General features: G+C 35.6%; 1 long non-coding RNA gene across 2 annotated transcripts in view; it reads left to right on the forward strand.

Moving 5' to 3' along the window:
• The first annotated feature begins 34 nt into the window (after positions 1-34).
• The window catches only part of LOC121028675 (uncharacterized), an 87,502-nt gene continuing 71,486 nt past the window's right edge, over positions 35-16,050 (forward strand). The window contains exons 1-2 of one of the 2 annotated variants that reach the window (XR_005789379.1): positions 35-368; positions 5,810-5,861. This is a non-coding gene — a long non-coding RNA (uncharacterized LOC121028675). The remainder of the gene's footprint in view (positions 369-5,809; positions 5,862-16,050) is intronic. The other variant, XR_005789378.1, reaches the window with a different exon arrangement.

Genomic DNA, 16,050 nt, shown 5'->3' on the forward strand with positions numbered 1-16,050 from the left:
CATAGAAGGTACTAAATTAACCTTTTTTTTTTTTTTTTTTTTTTTTTATTTTTTTTTTTACTGTTAATGATACTTAGAGAGGAGAAAAGAACTGGAAGAACTTACCATAAAAATGGTTTACCCTGGGCTATTTCAAAGATCTAATAATTTTGTAGCTGTTTGACCCTCTGTTGTTCTTTCTTCTCCTATGGATGCTAGACCCAAAGTCCTCCACAGGCCTTCCCGACTAGGAAAAGAAAAAGGACAGAAGAGAGGAGTGAAAAGGAACAGTGGGCCATCAGGAGAGAAGTGAACAAGTAGTCAACTCTAAGGTTCATGAATAATGAACTACTATGCTACCCCCTGAAGAAGTATAGGATAAAGTAAAGGTAATATAAAATCAAAGCAACCCAAATTCCCTGCTCACAGTTTACATTTTCAATAAGAGCTTTAAGGTCTCTTTTGTATAGTCTTCTAGAATTGGTGCATATTCTTAGCACTTGATATTTTGTCTTAATAGGATATAACATTCATCCTTTCTGCTATAAAGGGATATACTTTAATAATTAATTAAATATTAACTAATAAAATGTCTGGATATCCTTAGTGAGCTAATATTTTGTGGCCATTTTGAACAAATAGCGCCTCCATTATAAATTTACTGTGAAGAATAACATTGTGTAAAAGTTATGATGAAAAAAATGAACTATATATAAAATGACTAATACTTTGCTAAGTGTATTTTGAAATCCTAGTAAGTAGTTGTTATCATATAATGATGATGAATCTGTGTCCTATTAGTATTTATCAGTTTGCTTTCTAGGAAAATATGTTTCAAAGAATATTTTTATAATAGGATATTGAGTGGAACTTTTTTAGTTGCTCTGGATTTTGTCACTAGCATGGAAAATTAGGGACAAATTGCTTGTCCTGGCATACTCTAAAATGAACCAGATGTCTCAGAAAAAGCCTACTGCAGTATTTATGGGTAAAGGGATTCACTGTCTCCAGCTTTCAGATGACAGGGTAGAGATAGATAGACAGATAGATAGATAGATAGATAGATAACATAGAATGATAAAATAAAATGTAAAGTTTAATAGTGAATATAAACAGATGGGAGTTTTCTTTTGATAGTCTTTAAAATTTTCAGGACGTTTGAAATTAAATCTAAATCAAAAGTCACCAAAAAAACTTAAAAAAAGAAAAGCATTACAATTTTAGGGGATCATATCTCTTTACACTCTCCTCAGGGGGATAATCAAATTAGCTCCACTACCAAATTAGCTCTGCTACCCCCAAACATCTTTCATCGCTGCCTCCCCCACAAGTCTTTATAAACAGAAAGAGGAAAGAACCAGTGAAATAATGATTTTGTTGGGTCAGTGGGGAATTTTCAACAGTTCCTTCCTCTAGCTAGGGTGTAGGAGGTGAATAACATAGCCCCTGCCTCCACTTTTGTGAGGAGACTACTATCCCATTTACCAGTTAGATATCTGTTTTTGGAGGAGTTCAGCCAATATGAAGGCTGTGCTTTTTAGTTGGGGGAAAAGGAACTTGAGAATGAAAATAAATGAGAGAGACAGAGAGAGAGAGAGAGAGAGAGAGAGAGAGAGAGAGAAGGAGAGGGAGAGGGAGAGAGAGAATGAGGGACAGAAGGGGGCAGAGAAAGGGGGAGAGAAGGAAAAGGAAAGCAGCTCACACACTTAGCATGACTTTTCTAAATTAAATGGACATCAAAGAAGACAGCCAGTCTTACGCAGTCTTGCCAGGACCACCATTCCTTCAAATTCTGATTCCCTCATGAGACTTACAGATAAATTCTTTCCAAATTCTGCTGAACTCTTGTACTTTCCATGACCTCAGAGATATACTTCAAATTATCTTCCAATACTCCTTTTTTTTTACATATTGTATGATTTTATTAATATAAAGCTAAAAATGGACTACTTATTTATGATCGAAGGTTTTTTAAAATGATTTATTGTCAAATTGGTTTCCATGCAACACCCACTGCTCATCCCAACAGGTGCCCTCCTCAGTGCCCATCACCCACTTTCCCTTCTCCCCCCAACCCCTATCAACCCTCAGTTTTTCTCAATATTTAAGAGTGTCTTATGGTTTGCCTCCTTCCCTCTCTGTAACTCTTTTTTCCCCCCTTCTCCAGGGGGGACCCTGGGTCTTCTGTTAAGTTTCTCAGGATCCACATAGGAGTGAAAACATATGGTATCTGTCTTTCTCTGCGTGACTTATTTCACTTAGCATAACACTCTCCAGTTCCATCCACATCACTACAAATGGCCAGATTTCATTCTTTCTTATTGCCAAATAGTATTCCATTGTATATATAAACCACATCTTCTTTATCCATTTGTCAGTTGATGGACATTTAGGGTCTTTCCATAATTTGGCTATTGTTGAAACTGCTGCTATAAACATTGGGGTATAAGTGCCCCTATGCATCAGCACTCCTGTATCCCTTGGGTAAAATCCTAGCAGTGCTACTACTGGGTCATAGGGTAGATCTACTTTTAATTTTTTGAGGAACCTCCACACAGTTTTCCAGAGCGGCTGCACCAGTTTTCATTCCCACCAACAGTGCAAGAGAGTTCCCATTTCTCCACATCCTCTCCAGCATCTATAGTCTCCTGATTTGTTCATTTTAGTCACTCTGACTGGCATGAGGTGGAATCTCAGTGTGGTTTTGATCTGTATTTCCCTGATGAGGAGTGATGTTGAGCATCTCCTATCAGCCTCTGCTACTGGTAGTATGGACTATCACCAGCAGCCAGTCCTCCTAGGCATAGTGTGTGGTGATAGCTGGGAATAGCAGCTCTTCCTTAAACAAGCCTTTTACTTAAACACCTTCCTTAAACATCTTCCTGTGTTTCCTTAAACTTAAACTTTTTCCTTAAACACCTTCCTGTCTGGAGGAGGTGTCGCTGCCCATATTGTGTACATACTCTTTGTCTCCTGATAGAAATCATTTCCAGAGCAATCCAAAAGTCTCACTTAATTTCTGTTAAGTTTTCTTTTAAACATTATAAAGTGGGAACAAGCCAGTCTGACTGTAATCTAATATGACAAAGAAGTAACTTCACATTACCCTTTGAGGAACTGAATTCATAATTTATGGAATTGAGACTTTAGGTCCTTAGGTTTTTATAATTATATCCTAATGTTTTTGCTTTAGAATGAGATAAAATATTCATTTCACTATTAATATTCTCTAAACATTTGTATTCTCATGCTCAAAAACATGTTTTGCCTTCCACTTGACTATAATATCCAGGGCCCTCAGCTTGCATTAAAAGCTCTTTGTAATCCAAGCCAATCGTTCTTGCCTAATATTTCACTATTCCTCACATGAATTATTTATCCTAACCCCTAGCCTGTGATTTCCTTCTTCATACTGTCTCTAGTATTTGTCTTCTCCTTTACATTCCCGCAGCTAACACTTTAGTCTATTTCATTATAAACTTACATCTGGATTATTACAGCGGCCTACTTAGGTAGTCTTGTCAACGCCATTTTCAAACTATGCTGCAGGCTGCTACTGGGTAACTCTTCCTAAAACATGACTTTTACCATGTGCCCTGTTCAAAACTCACCAATGACTCCTAATTTTCAAGAATAGAATCATCATTTTAAGATTTTTCCATGCCTGACTCCGTAGCAAGTTGTAACTTTATCTGCTTTCCAAGTAGACTCCCTATCTAGTTGTTTTTGTTTCCTCTTTCCTTTGCAATGTACCTGACACCTTCCCCCACTGCTTTGTACCCTTCCCCAGCTTACCTAGGCCTTCGTTTTTACCTATAAAATACTCCTCATTTTTCCAGCCCATTTTTTCACCTCTTTCTTTAAGTAGATTTCAATAGAATACATATTCAACCAGTAGCTTCCATCTATGACGTTTGTTAAATTTTATTGTTTTTCTGGTCATTTGGAAGGCAGTACTTGTAAAAGGAACATGGACTTTGGAATAACAAGATTGCAGATTTGGGTTCCATGTCCACCACCTTACTACTACCTGTGAAACTTGGCATATTGCCTCACCTTTCTGAGGTTCATTTACCTCATATGTAAAAATAGATTAGCACATTTATATACAGGTTAAGTGTGTGATTTTGCATTTCCAATAAAGTGTAGTCTTATAGAAAGCAGAATTGTACATCTTATAGTCTATATACACAATGTAGAACTAGTCATGGCAGATGCCCACAACCAGTCATCTAGGACTGTCATCTTCCAACTTGGATCTGTGACCCCAGCAGGTACACAAGGATTTTCCCAGAAATACATGGACATGAATAGCTTAAAAACCTGGGGCAAACTTCTAGATCTTTAACTTCCATCTGTGTTCTTTCTTGAAGAGTCAGCTACCTAAGAAAGTGCCTATAGCCAAGGAATTAATAGCTATTTTTCTGCTTTATAAAGAAAGTTTGAGTCTTCCTTTCATTCATAACCCATGGTATTCACACATTTAGAGAGCTGGAAAAAGGTACAATTCAAAATATTCTAAATACAGGTATTATGACACTAATGAAAAGGAATGACACTACTATTTGACAGACTTTTTTTTTTTAACACATCAGATAGCTTCAGATTCTTTGCAAGAACTAAAATGGAGTAGACTGTAATCAACTATGGATCATCAAAAATAACTTTTAATGATAAATCACCATGTTATTTTTGGCATGTAACCCAGAGAGTTTACAAGGAATTGTATGACATGATGAAAATAAAACTCCCTCCATTCCATTTTTCTTATTTATGAGTACATGGTTCCTCAGGGCCTAGATCTATAAAAATGAAAAGTGGGTAGCTAATAGGTGTTGAAACGTATCTTATTCTAGCAATAAAATATATTCATCTTAGGATATAAGGACGCACTAGCTAAAAGAAAAGAAAAGAAAAGAAAAAGTCCTTATCCATAAGAAATGCATTTCATAAAAACCTTCACTTTAAAATTTAATAATTACCTAACAATATGTGTAATATATGCTGGTAGGGTTGATATTTAAATTAATAGCAATAATCACAATAATATGTAGAATAAAACACTTTTTGAAATATTGGACATCATATCCCAGGAAATAAAGAAAAGCAACCTGTGATTTCAATGCCTATTATTGTGGCAGAGAGGCATAATACAGAAGCTAATAAAATAATTTAAGGCTAAAAATACAGAACATTATGACAAAGTAGTCCTTGGTGGAAATTAAGTTTAAAAAAGGAACTAGTACGTACATTTTAAAAACAGATTATAGAGGACATTAAATTGCTGTGACATTTATTAAGGTATTAAACATTTAAAATAGTGCAAGATTGTCTTACTGTCAATTTTTGTAATATACTAGATATCTTATCTTGATGTTTTACAGAAAGTATTTCAACATCTGATAACATATTTAAATGTTAACTTAAAAGTGTGCAAATATATATGTGGGTGTATACATATATGTATATATACATACATAATACATATATATATATATATATATATATATATATATATATACTTTCACAAAATTACTTTAGAAGGTATTAAAGCGAAGATGGTTAAGCAGCACCATTTAATCAAACATTTTTTCCACATATTAATCCTTGCAATTAAATGAGAATCTAGTAATACTAAAAGAATACACAAAATAAGACAACAACCTGTTGTTTTTTTTTTGGTGAGCCATACAATTAATCTTTCAAAATAGAAATTATCGCTAAAAACTAAAGAAAACAATTATGCTTCCCAGGGAAATCAAGATGAGACTTATTTTCCTACCATAAATAATCAGGACAATGCCAAAATATTTGAAACTTTTTTTTTCAGATATTGGACAACCATCATCATTCCAGGACTATTATCCTGATATTCAGAGAAGGTAAACAAAAGTGGTGAGCTAGGTTATGTTTGTGGCTTTCTCTTTAGAGGCTTTCTAACCCATGGTGCAGGGAGGAAAACCCCAACTATAGAATGGCATTCTACATAAAGAGGCAGAGATCACGGGGCACCTGGGTGGCTCAGTTGGTTGAGCATCTGGATAGGCTCAGGTCATGATCTTTCAGTTCAGCTCGTGAGTTTGAACACCACATGGGGCTCTGTGCTGACAGCTCAGAGTCTGCAGCCTGCTTTGGATTCTGTGTCTTCCTCCCTCTCTGGCCCTCTCCTGCTTGCTCTCTCTCTCTCTCTCTCTTTCTCTTTCTGTCTCTCTCAAAAATAAACATTAAAAACATTTAAAAAATAAAGAGGCAAAGATCAAATTTCAGGGAGGTAAAGGCAGCTGGAGGCTGAGGAGCAGAGTATAAGAAAAGAAGAAGGTATACAGGGAAAGAGTTCCAAAAGTCTATATAGAATACCCTGGGATCTGTTGCTGAATTCTAAGTTCCACATGCATAGAAAAATATCCACTTGTCCAAGAAAAGAAATACCAGAGATATATAACTAAAAATATGTAGAGTTTGCACAGTTCTGGAATACTTTTGTGTTTTAGCCAGCCAGAATAGAGAGATTACGTTGAACACTCAGGACAATCAGGAGAGATGGCCAGACATAATAGGAAAAAAAAAATTTTTTTTCTAGAGTAAAACTACCATGGACTTGCTAATAAAACTCAAAAGGCAAGCCTCAAGATAAATAACTTAACTATATGGCAGACCAAAGTCCAACAGCCTTCGAAAGAATTTTTAAAGAACTATGCTACTCAACAATATAAAATTAACAAATGTCCAACACCCAATAAAAACGAGTAGACATATGAAGAAACAGGAAAATGTTACCTATAACCAGTAATATAATAATAATTATTATTGATTTTACCATTAATAACCATCAATTTAATTCAGCACATTCACAAATTAAGACAATACCACATGACCACCTTCATAGACCATACAATTGAACACCAGTTTATAGCAAAACTTATAGAATTTCCCTCATTACTTCTATATTTATTATTGAGAAATTTTCTGAATAGAAGAGGTACTCTTTCGCCCCCATATATTTACTTTTTTAATTTTTTATTTATGTTAGTATAAATATATAAATATTCTATTTTGTGGATTAAAATTCAATACTATAATTATTTAATTTTTTTCTTAAATTTTTTCTTCTTGGTCATTGAACACAACGTCAGGTTTGCTCCTGTGTATTTTTTATCTTTTTAAAAAGCCAAAATAATTTTGAAAAAGAGCAAAGGTGAGGACTTATTTTATATGACTTCAAATATAAATATATGTATAAATCAAGGGAGAAAAAAATAGAGTGCCCCAAATGAACACACACGCATATATGGTTAATCATCGTTAACAAATATGCCAAGATAGGTGGGAAAATATTTTCTTTCCAACAAATGGTGCTGGTACAACTAGATATCCAGTTGAAAAAATATATGCCTCAACCCTTACTTGACACTATTCATGCAAAATTAATTTCAGATGGATCCTAGACATATTGTAGAACTTAAAACTACAAAAGTTTTAGAAAAATGAGATAGGAAAAAATCTCTGTACATCGGGTAGAAAAAGGTCAAAAAGTATGAATCATAAAAGGAAAAAAATCAATAACTGGACTTCATTGAAATTAAAAATTTATGCCCTACAAAAGACATGTTTAAGAAAGACAAAGACCTGGAGAAAATATTCCCAATGCACATTTCTGATAGAAGACTGGTTTCTAGAATTTATAATAATTCCTACAACTTAGGGGTGCATAAGTGGCTCAGTTGGTTAAGCATCTGGCTTGGGCTCAGGTCATCACAGTTCGTGGGTTTGAACCCCGCATTGGGCTCTGTGCTGACAGCTCAGAGCCTAGAACCTGCTTCAGATTCTGTGTCTCCCTCTCTCTGCCCCTCCCCCGGCTTGTGCTCTGTTTATTTCTCTCTCTCAAAAATAAATAAGCATTAAAAAATTGTTTTAATAATTCCTACAAGAAAACAACTTCATTTAAATGAATAAAATAAGATAAACAACTTCATTTAAATGAATAAAATATTTGATAAGCTTTTCATAAGAGAAGCTATATGGAAGACCAAGAAGCCCATGACAACTTGCTCAAAATCAGGAGTCCTATAAGGCCACCGTAAGATATTACTACACATCAACTAGAAAGGCTACAATTAAAATGACTGTCAGGAATTCTGCTTCTGTCCAGGAAGGATTAACTGCTACAACCATTGCCTTCTGAATGTAAACACCTAACTGGACAAAATATTTGCAACAACTCTTTCCAGACATTGAACAACAAAGGCAGAGTCCTGGGATCACAGAGAGAAGGGAAACAAACAAGGTCAGCCCTATAAATGCTCCAGTGTGCTTCCTGGAAGCAGTTTCCAGGCCGCAGGGTAGGAGGATGAGCCCAAAGGAAGCCTGGTAGCCTCATGGATTTGTGGATTTAAAAAGATAGAAATTAGAGTTTGAGGAGGCCAAGGTCTCTGGACAAGAAAGAAAAGGGAACTGTGAAAAGGGAGAGCCTTTTCTTTAGAAAGATTGCACAAGCCGCTCTAAAACTTATATGACGATTCAAAGGACATAGAGTACGCTAGTCAATTTTGAACTAGGTGTAAAGCTCAAGTTAACATATTACCAGAATTCAAGAATTTAATAAAGCTATAATAATCAAGACATTGTAATATTGGTGTTAAGGATATCCAAATAGGCCAGTGAAACAGAATAGGGAGTCTAGACATGCATGTATGACCAATAAATGTTTGTCAGACTGTGAAAATAAGACAATGGGTGAAGGACAGACTTTTCAACAATGGATGGTGGAACAATTGAATATCCATGCAGAAAAAAACAGACAAACCTGAACCCTCAAGTCAACCTTCAGAACGATTAGAGACCTAAATTTAAGACCTAAAAGTATACATCTGCTAAAAGAAAACATAGTAGAAAATCATAACCTTGGGTTAAACAAAGATGTCTTAGGGTATATAAAGCTAATACATAAAAAAGATCACCCCATGAACATCAAATTAAAAACTTTTATTTTTAGAAGAAAACTATTTTTAAAAAAGGAAGAAGCAAGCCACAAGCTGGGAAAAATATTTACAAAACAATGATCTGATAATTTTTTTAGTTATTATTAATTTGCTATTAAGAGAGAGAGAGAGAGAGAACTTGCGCAGGGGAGAGGCAGAGACAGAGGGAGACGGAGAATCCCCACCAGGCTCTGTACTGTCAGCCCAGAGCCTGATGTGGGGCTCAAAGTCACTAACCATGAGATCATGACGAGCCAAAATCAAGAGTCTGATGCTTAGCCGACTGAGCCATCCAGGCTCCCCTGACAAATGTCTTGAAGTTAGAATAGATAAATAACATAATAATTCAATGAGACAAAACATTAATAATGGGCTGAGGATTTGAACAGTTTACTGAAGAAGACATAAAAACAACAAGCCCAAGAAATGATACTGAACATCACGTCATTAGGGAAATGAAAATTAAAATCACAATGAAATACTATCAGCCATCCACTCTATTAGTGTCATATCTACAAAATCTTTGGTTAACCCTTTTCTTCTATGTATTCTTCTCATAGTTCTATATTTTTGGGTCCACATTCAGGTCTATGATCCATTTAGTGTTAATTCATATATATGAGGCAAGGTATGGAACAACATCTCCATTTTGCATAATGATAGCCCATTGTTCCAGCACCATTTGTGTTTGCTTTTTACATTGAATTCTCACTGCACGTTTGCCAAAATCAATTGTTCTTATATGTGTGGTTCTATTTCTGGAGTCTTTATTGTATTTAATTAATCGATTTGTTTATTTGATGCCAGTGCCATACTGTCTTGATCAGTATAACTTTAATAAGTCTTGAAATCAAGTGTTAATCTTCCAACTATTTCATTGTTTTTAAAAGTTGTGTTGATTATTCTGTGTCATTTCTGCATAAAGTTTGTAATCAGTTTGACACTTTCTACAAAAAAAAGCCTCCTGAGATTTTGGTTGTAATTTTTTTGAATATATAAATTAATGTGAAAAGAATTTACATATTTAAAATATGAGTTCTCCAACCCCTGTTCAATGTATATCTCTTCTTTTATTTAGGTGTATTCTTTGATTTATTCCAGTAATGTTTTATAGTTTTTGTATAGGTATAGTACAACTGATTTATCCTTTATTTTTTATTTCCTCTTGGTGTGTATGAGGCATCATCAATCTAAACATCCTTACTAAATTTTGTTGAGGTTAATCCTGTTTTGGTGGGGGGCAACAACTATAAGGAATGTGATCACTTTTTCAGATAAAACATTAAAAAGAATATCACTCTTCTTGCTCAAATAAAAAAGAAAAAAACTTGAGAAAAGGTTTTAATTGACTTGGCTGGTTTACCTACGTGAATCTGACTTTGTCTGTCACGAGTGCTTTGTCAGTAAAACAGAAGATAACTTCATAATACTGGCTCAAACAAGTGGAAAATTATTTTTCCTCCATTATCAAAACTAAGGGAAACAGCCTATAGCCAGAAAAGTGGCTCAAAACCCAAGCTCTTTCCATTTTTCTGGTCCAGTATCTTTGATGTTGGCTTAGGTGTTCATGCTTATTGCATTGTGGTTACAGAAAGGGCGCTGCATCTCAGGTACTACATCTGAATTTAGGCTGGTAAGAGAACAAACTGGCAAAAGGACAAGCCAACTGTTTCTGCTTATTCTTATGGGGGAAGCAAAATCTATCCCCAAGTACTATTCAGCAAACTTGTACCTCATTGGCCAGAAAGCACCACATGGCCACTCTTAGTCACATGGGATTCTGGGAAATTGATTATTTTATCTTTCCAACCTCTTTGATAAAATTGGGAAGAGGAGAAATGGATTATATTCAAGTATTTGGGAAATCAAGCTCTAATGTCTGCCACACTGACAAATACTATGTGTGGCAGATAGAAATGTGTTTTTAATCCAGCCTCGGTTATGAGCCTGTCTCTGAAGGTAGGGGAGGACACACTCGATTTTTACAAGAGAAATTCAGGGCATGACTAGGTTGACAGAGATGATGTTTATCAATCACACACAGAGTGAAGGCAAATCTCTGCAATTTCTCTCTTGGGATAATGCAATTGGATTGAATTCTCAGCAGCATTCTCCTTTATTTAAATTGGATTAGCAACAGAGTTTATATTAACACATATTATCCACTCTTAAGACCTACAAAGATTTCTCTAGAGAGGAAATATTGTACATGAAAAAAAAATAAGAGCATGGGTCTGAAGTCAGAGTCCTGTGTTCAAATCCTAGAATATTATCTAGATTTGTCATAGTCCATAAATAACCCAAGTCTTGGAAGCTCAATTTCCACATCTATAAAATGGAGATAACTACACTGAATGGCCATAGTACTGGGGGAAGATCAAAGGAGATAACTTACATCCAGCGTCTAGTTTCTACCTGGCACTTAAAAATGTCCGTTTCTTTGCCATGACTTCTTTCTTCTACTTTTCCTTTTTATTTCTTCTGACTAGATTTAAAGCATCTCTGAAGCTCCTATTTGTTCTATTCCCCAAAGGACTCCTTAAGTGCCACAAGACATCCAAATTTTCAGAAGTTTGCATAACATTTTTGAAAGAGCCATGGAAACATATATGTCTGGCCAAATGACCCTAACCTTCCCAGATCTAACCAAACGATAGTGTTGTGAAGCCTTGTCATCCTGGCTGTGTTCAGGATACAAACTTCCCTCATGATGCTGAGACTGATTTGCACACAGTAGAGGTCAACTCTGTCATATTTCTTTAGGAAAGCCTCCCCTGTTTTTCTAGTCAATTCATACATTTTTTGTATGACCCCACATTAACATGTATGTCTCTGTTCCAGTGCTCACAGAAATTCTAATCTTGTGTCTGCCTCTGTGTGGCCGTTTTTAAATTTAGATTTGTATTTCTGAAGAAAGGGATAGTATTTTCTTCTGTTCACAACTGTGTCCTAAGTGCCTATGCTCGAGATAAGAGATGGAGAACATTCCAGAATCAAGTACCTTTTCTGAGTTGTCCCTAAAACACATCTTCACCCCTCCCCTTCCCACAATTTATCAACACTTACTTAGATTGTAAAACTTAGGATGCTGCTTTGTGCCAAAGATAGCAGAAGTTATGTTTCTCTGTCAAGAGCAACTTAAGGTCTTCTTTTTAATGATTTGTTTCTTAATTTATTCATTCACTTGCTGAAGTAGTTTTATTTTGGAAGAAAATATTCCATGTAGCTCTCATTTTTTAGTTTCATAAATGAAAGGATCCATTTACAAAAAGTGGGGACTGAGATAAAAGGCTCTAAAAATGCATTTCCCCTCAAGCAGATGGACTAGTACAATGTGCCGTGGAATGGACGTTTCCTGTCCTACATCCACAGAAGCATGGGAATGCAAGTTCATGACTGCGTGTTGGGGCCTCAGATTCAGAGTTCAGCCCTTGTAAGAGCTGTGCTAAGAGGTTTCTGCACTGTCTACCACCTCCAATTTGGAAACCCATTTGACTTTTTCCATTAGTGTTTTTCTTCTTTTTGAAGTGTTGTAATTCAGCCTCAGTGTGTGGTCTGGCTTCATTCTCACAAGAGCAGAGACTGGAAGACTTGAGCCAAACTGTGGTGGGCCAATGATACAAATTGCCTCTATTTTCCGTTTTAACAACAATTGTTTTTACTTTAACAACTCTGAGGCTGGAACTTTCTTGGGCGGCAGGGAGGAGGAGAGTGGAATTTTGAATATCCATGAATAAAAAAATAAATAAAAATAAAGGATAAATCTATGTGAAGTGGCCCACAAGAAGAAAAATGATTATATATCACTAATAGTATTTATATTTTATATAAGTATATACAATACATATATTATATTTTGTATTAAAAAAATGCTTCCATGTGATTCGTCAGGAGTCACCAAATTGGTACATGCTATGACACTGCCACCACAAACCAACTTACTCTGTTTCATAGTGTATTATACTTCCTTTAGGATTCTAATTTGGGCTTGAATCCATGTGTTTCCATAAGTCAGCCACTCTTGAACCTGAACCAGCTCCTAACCTCACTTTTTGAATAAGTTAATGGGGGATATGTCCACATTTAATATCCAGTGCTGTATTCATTGCCTTTCTGGTTACCCATAATTGGATGATTACAGAAGGGAAATCTATTGTAGAGTGCGGAGTGCGATGCACCTCTCACTATGTTGAAATTTATGTTCATAATGTAAATTATGTAATAAATTATATGGTAAATGCAGGAACAAACATGTGGCTCTGAACTGAAATTCAACATGACACTCTCAAATAAATGTTGAAATGTTAGACAAACCATTTGTTTTTACTACCTCAACTTTTAAAGTCTGCTAAATGGGATAATGATTCCTGTCTCCACCTATATTGAAGAATTAAAGAGTTATTGTCTATAATGTGATTCTAAAGTCATCTGGCTCCCAGATGCACTGCTTTTTATAATAAAATCAGACATAGATAATCAACTTTATTCATTACTTACTATATAGCTCAATATTCAACTCAGGCTGAATTGAGAAGTTTTAAAATACTATCACTTCTCCGATCATTTTGTAAGAACGATTTGCCCACAACTCACATTCACCCCATTTTTATTTATTATAACCACAAATTCTGTGGTTGTATCTTCTTCTCATATAGTTGATATATTTCTTTGTCCCTCAGGATCTGAACCTATGTTTTCAATTCAGTCTGAACCTATTACTTTGGATTAGACTCTTTTTCAATCAGTGTTGTCAGTGTTTACTCCACTTGTTCATTTCTGTATATATTTACTCAGTTCATATTTATTGACCACATTATATTTGCAAGGTATAGAGATAATACAAAAAATAAGAAACTCAAAGTTCCTGCCTTCAAGTAGTTTACATTTGGGGTTGGACTAGGTTAAGTTACAGAGAAAAACAAAAGAAAATATTGCATAGGGCATGTTAGGATGAATAATGATTTCTCGAAGAAGGTAACATTTGAAGAAAGATTTAAAATATGTAAAAAGTTAGGCATTCTGTTATGGGCAGAGGGAAGAGGAAGGATGAAGGCTGAGAAGGTGCAGAGGAGGTGGGGAATGCCAGAAAATTAGGCAAGGGCAAGGTTCCTCAGGGGTCGTGGTCCATAATAAGTTCTTCCAATTTTATGTAGAGAGTGTGATACCATGAAAGCATTTGAGTACAGGAAACATTCATGGTATTAGTTTCTAATACTATAATGGCCTGTTTCTTTGAAAGAACCAGGAAAAAAATCAGTAAGTATATACTGAAGGTTTTCTTTGTGCAGGACATTAGGCTCAAATTGTGAGTAAATAAATAACACAACTAGAAGACTAGCCTTCAGAATCTGACAGTGTATTAGAGCAGATGGATCAAAAACAGATAAGAAGATAGGGATAGTGGAATTGGATGAAGGTGATTAAAAGGCACAAACTTCCAGAGTGCCTGGGTGGATCAGTCCGTTAAGTGTCCGACTTCAGCTCAGGTCATGAACTCAGGGTTCACAATTTTGAGCATTGCTCTTGGCTCTGTGCTGACAGCTCACAGCCTGGAGCCTGCTTGAGATTCTCTCTCTGTCTCTCTGTCTCTGTCTCTGTCTCTGTCTCTCTCTCTGCCCATCCCCCACTTGTGCTCTGTCTCTCTCTCTCAAAAATAAATAAAAATATTTTTTTTTAATTTTTTTTTCAACGTTTATTTATTTTTGGGACAGAGAGAGACAGAGCATGAACAGGGGAGGGGCAGAGAGAGAGGGAGACACAGAATCGGAAACAGGCTCCAGGCTCTGAGCCATCAGCCCAGAGCCCGAAGCGGGGCTCGAACTCACGGACCGCGAGATCGTGACCTGGCTGAAGTCGGACGCTTAACCGACTGCGCCACCCAGGCGCCCCTAAAAATATTTTTTTAAAGGCACAAATTTCCAGTTATAATTACTAAGGCTGTAATATATATATATGTATATATATATATATATATAAAATGTCATATATATATGTACATATATATGTGTGTGTGTGTGTGTGTGTGTGTGTGTGTGTATAGTTTTGTTTCTTGGAATTTTTTTGCACTTGTATGAAGTGGTAGATATAAACTAAACTTATTGTGATAGTCATTTCACATTATATGTAAGTCAAATTATTATGCTGTACACTCTAAACTTATACAGTGCTGTATGTCAAGTATATCTTAATAAAACTGGCAAACATACTTGTACATCAGGAGACTGCACATGACAAATTAGTGGGATGGCCTTCTTCTCCTTAAAGAGCTGATTCTTCCTTGGGAAAACAGAGCAGTCACAGGTAAGGCAAATGGATGACAACAGAAGATTACTCCACACTATGTGCAAAGTGTTTGAAAATAGGCATATCAAGGAGGGCTAGAATAGTAAGATGATGTTGGTTGGAGAAAGAAGGCTTGAATGGGGACTTGAACAACTAGCAGACATCAAAGAGAGAGGAAGAAAAAGAAGATACAACAGAATATAATATATAGGACTCATGGGGCATTAAGGATTTTGGACAAGTGAGATAGGAGAGAGGAATGGACAGGCCAAAATTTTGCCTTCCAATCCAAGCAGAATTTTTTAAATTTATTGATGAAGATACTGTCAGAAATTGTTCAGGGGAGTAATGAAAACTATATGTGAGGAAGACTAGAGTGAAAGGGATATAAAGGGAGGTCCAATAAAATGAAAGAAAGTTTGAAGTAATGTAACCCAATCTTTATATTTTACATATGTAAAAACAGGAGCCCAAGAAGTGAACTTATTTTTTTCAGGTTTTTATGGCCTGTGAGGATCAAGGAAGGGGAGAGAGAGAGATGTGAGTAGGTGGCTGAAACCCAAGACAGTACACCCTTATACAGCTTAGTTTGGAGTGATGGCAGTACAATCACCAAAAGGTTTTAATGGATGTGTAATAAAATATATAAAGGACATTTATAATTTGCATAAAGATATTTTTACTTTTTATTGAAATATAATGTGCGTAAAGTATACACATTTGAAATGCAGAGTTTAATACATTTTTGCACAGGGAACATAGTTTTATGTAACTAAAAAACAGATGAAAAAATAGAACATATAGAAGATAT

The sequence above is a fragment of the Herpailurus yagouaroundi genome, unplaced genomic scaffold (assembly GCF_014898765.1).
Source record: "Herpailurus yagouaroundi ecotype Mexico unplaced genomic scaffold, PumYag 100, whole genome shotgun sequence".
NCBI classification, from domain to species: Eukaryota; Metazoa; Chordata; class Mammalia; order Carnivora; family Felidae; genus Herpailurus; species Herpailurus yagouaroundi.